The sequence below is a fragment of the Tachypleus tridentatus genome, chromosome 11 (assembly GCF_004210375.1).
Source record: "Tachypleus tridentatus isolate NWPU-2018 chromosome 11, ASM421037v1, whole genome shotgun sequence".
Lineage (NCBI taxonomy): Eukaryota > Metazoa > Arthropoda > Merostomata > Xiphosura > Limulidae > Tachypleus > Tachypleus tridentatus.
The window spans coordinates 23,302,465-23,307,114 of NC_134835.1; the positions used below are offsets into that span (position 1 = coordinate 23,302,465).

Sequence of the window (4,650 nt, forward strand, 5' to 3'; positions counted from 1 at the left end):
GAAGGATATGATTTTAAAATTAAAAAAAAGAACTGAAGTACAAGAAACCAACAGGCCTAACACTAGCAATAACCACATCAGGTTTCGGTGTTTTTTTGCAATGTTTACAGAGGATTAAGCTGCTTTACCTATAATTGGTGTATTGTAACCAAATTAACACTGATGCACCTGCCAGTGAATCTGATTAGTAACAAATTAAATATTTTTGTTATTACAGATATAATTCACTTTACTGTAAGAAATACAGCTTCCATACCAGAAACTACAACCACCTTTCCTATAAATCTAACGTGCAACTTACAAAATATATTTACACTAATGTAGTTATCATACAACTCAAGAAATCTAATGGTAAATATATTTTTTCCCACAATAATTCCAAATAATAAACAACACTGTATAACAGAGCGTTTTCTAGAAAGTAACAAAACCATTTACCCTAAAACACATGTTATTAATTTTCACAGATATTTAACATCAAAACTGAAACATTAGAAACGGTTTCTCAAGGCAGTTGGAATCACAAGTCAGACTCGGTCTGGAGGAACAGAGAGCATATTATAGAAAACAAAATATGAAAAGTTACACTTTTATAAAGACAATATTCCACAAAGAACACTGTCCATGAATCTAATTCAATAACACACACAAACAATTTCCTTTCCATGTTAATCCACCTCCGAAAGAGTTGGATCCTTCTATAGCCTGCATCATCTTGTCACGAAGATCGTGGTAACTCTTGTGCAACGGAGGAAGGTCTAATCTGTTAAAGCTATAACAAAAAAAATAGTACTTAGGAAACCACCACAAAGTGTAAAATTAGTTCCCAAACATATAACAATTCAGGTTGTTGGCAGAAATAGTGTTAGTTTTGAATGTAGAAACTGGAACTAAATACATGTTCCTGCTACATACAAAACTAATAATGTTTATTCAAAAAAAACCTCTTGTGACACTAAGCAAAAGTTTAGTTACTTACATAATTAGAATGTTTTAAAAATTTCAGTTTAAATTGACATCTATGTTAAAATTATTTGTTCAACAATAGAACAGGTAACACTATATTGGCCTACACTTCTAGGTAGAGGTTAGAAAGAGGTCACAATTTCCTGATTCATCCACAAGCAAGACAATACCACGTCTATCAAGAATATGGTTCTGAGCATAACCAGTGAATAACAGCATTCAGAAAAACCCACATAACAGATAGATCAGTGAATGATGAAATACTGACCTTAGAAATTCTGTCCACAAAAATCATGTAAGCTCTGTTCCCACCTTAATAATTAATCTTGTGATGATAACCTAAACTGCAAATGACAAAAGTACTTTTCTTGCCTATCTTGATAGAGAAACATGATAAAAAAGAACAGTGATCTACTGTGTAGTAAAATATTTGGTTGGAAGTTCAGAATTTAACGTAACTCATAGAAACAGTAGTTGTCTTCTACTATAGTGTTTGGAACATACTTTATGATAAAATAACTAAGTTTCAGTCCTAGTTAAAGAGAAGGCCAAACCATAAATGCATTTGTAAACAGTCAAGTAAGTTATATTATAAACCCTGGGTGGGACAAACCTAGATGAAATAAAGAATTGTTTTTTTTTCAAATTTGGCCTACTCTGTTTATAAAATATAGACTGTAGAAATATGGCAATATTGCCCTGAATATAATCAAATAATGTTGAAAATACTTCCACACGTTTCAACTACTTCCAATTTGTACACTAAACATCTTTATTTGGTTTTGGTTTTCAAATTTACGCTCTTTGTTTACAAAAGTTTGATTGTAAACCATAAAGTTCATATTAAAACACAATATATGGTAAACTTGAACCTAACAAAAGTCCAGTTTGTTTTGTTCATCTCTTTGGTTATAATTTACTCAACAATTATCAGTCAGACAACAATAGAGGGCACCACCATCTGTACTTCATTCTATTAAAGTGCAGACATATGACAACACTGTCTTTCAAGGGAAAAACTAATCATGTGAAGACAGTTTTAACTGGGGAGAAAGTTAATAGAATTAGTTTGTAGCTATATTTAGCAACTAAGCATAAAAATTAAACTATTAAGCATATATGTTACAGGTAAATAAAATATATAGGACTTACCAAGTACAACTTACCAATTAATTAAATATTTATTATTAACTACAATGCAAACCAAGTGGTTAAACAGTTTTCAACTATACGTTTCCAGAGAAGCAAATGCACAATTAAGGTACAATGCAAGATATAAGACAACATAAGTTACAAGACCATTTACCAAACAACTGTTCACTTCCAACATGTTTCACAGAGTAGACTAAAAACTATTAGACCATACAACCTTTCCATTTTAACTGTGCAGCATAAAAACATACCACGTGTGGGAACGAGGCAAGTTGTCTGTATTTCCCCATTTCTCGATAGTAAATAGTTGAGGACCATTGCTTCCATACAATTCCTTGAAGCCGTTCATGGGAACACGAGAGTCCCTGTGACGAACTGCAACAGTCTTGCTCTTATCTCATTGTTAAAGGAAAGCACAACCTATGAATGAAACAGATGTAAACATGAAACGCTTGCTTCCATCTATAATGGGTGGTTAACAGTTCAATTACATAGAAAATTTAAACACGAAATCGTTATTATTTTATGTCAAGCTGAAAATAATAAACAACGTACGTCTAAATGTGTACCTATTTTAACAGTGTGTTACTTCTTATTTTAACCTTGAATCTATACATGTTCAAGTTTTAACGTCATCTTCAGAAGTGAGTCACAAAACATTATTGTGTCTTCTCTGTACTAAAAAAGAACCTTTAATTTTGCCATATATTCCAAGTTTAACCAATAATTTATTTAAACTGTTTAAAAAACAAATATTTTATCCTATATTTAAACCAACTGATATCATAAAGCAAACTTTCAGTATTACTAAAGATAACAAACAGTTTATGGATAAAAAATAGAAATATTTATACTGTACTGACTAAACATAATTTAAGATATTATCTGTTGGAGCATAACAGATACGTAAGATATAATAAAATATTAAATTCAGCCATAGTGGAACATGTACATGGAACACAATATGAGGTATTCTGGGAAACTCCTGTAATATTTAGTTCAATCAAAAGGAATTGATTGAGATCGATGTCTGACAGACACTTATTTAAAACTCTGGGATGGCCTTCTCTGTAACGTTCATGTGGGAATTGTTAATCTGTACATAATATTTAGTTAACTAAAGAAAATGTAAATAAAACAACATGATGTCCAGCAACATGACATTGCAACTTCAAAATATGTAGTCAACTTTTTTGGTGGTCATATGTTGAGTTTAATTAAACAGTTTTTGTGTACCTATTTTAAGCGTTACGCACAAATACCAAGAAATAATACTTATCTCTTGAGCAGAGGTTTACATAACAAACTTCTAAACAAAGAACTCTAAATAATACGAGTCTACAAGTAAAACTCTGTAACTTGATACCTAAAATCAATCACCTAAGCATGGAAAAAAATTATGTTTTTTAAATGTAAAATAATCAGACATTTTTATACCTTCCAAACAAACTTTAATAATGTCTCAAATCCATGTTATATGTCGAAAACTGTTGTATTCGTGTTAAACAATAACTTTCCTACTAATAAATACAAGATTGTTTTAAAGTGAGGTAACATGCTTTAGTGTTTAATATTAAATATCTTCAAGGGTGTATCAGAGAGTTTCAAAAAGAAGGATGCATTTTTATTTTAGTATTAAGTAACACAGAAATGTATTTAAGACTGAATTTAAGTAATTATCTGGATGGAAAATATTTTTTTTCTCATTCACAGAAAGCACAGTGAAAGTCTTAAAGTTGTGTCTCTTCTGTAAACATAACTTGGAAAGTTTACAATACATAAAGAAACATAAAACTGTTATTGGATGTACAAAGGAACAATCTAGATTGTTGATATACCATGATACGTCAGCAATATATTAGGTACGAACGAGAAAATGGCTCACTAGTGTCGCTTTTAACTGTAACTTGTGTATTGATAAACCATCCGAGTTGATTTAACATTATTTATCCAGTAGACAAATACAGTTGACTGACACCACTAATAACAAATTAGGTCTGTTGCTCTTTAGAGTGGGAAAAAAAAAAACTTGTGTCAAAGAACAACTTATTAAAACTTTAACAGGACTTAAAATTGACATAAAATCTTTTAACTAAACGAGCGACTAGAACTTACTACTTGAACCACTGTATTACAATATCATTAGGCTGATAACCTCCCTTGTAGACTGTGTTCTGCTTCCAGTCTTTCACATCGATTTTCCCAATTCCACACATAAGCAGTTCCAGCTCATGTTCATCAAACAGCTTCATGAGCGAGACAATGGGATTATTTCATTAAATCCCTCCAAGAAAGCATTCATCTGAGGCTGAATCCTGGACACAAATCTCCACTGAATGACTAGGCTAGAGAAATATTGATGTTTTAACTTTATTCTCAACACTTATTCAAATCCAAGTTTCACAAACCTACTTGGCATTCACTACTATTTACTGGCATGTTTTCCCAATCAATTCTCTTCGTCAGTTTTGGATACTTATATATATAGGTAGTTCTCTTATTGTTTTAACTAACTGAATCACAACATTTCTC

At 31.2% G+C, this 4,650-nt stretch overlaps 1 pseudogene; it reads right to left on the reverse strand.

The window, feature by feature from the left end:
* Nucleotides 1-630: 630 nt before the first annotated feature.
* On the reverse strand, nt 631-4,370 carry LOC143231318 (E3 ubiquitin-protein ligase Nedd-4 pseudogene; annotated as a pseudogene).
* Nucleotides 4,371-4,650: the final 280 nt, after the last annotated feature.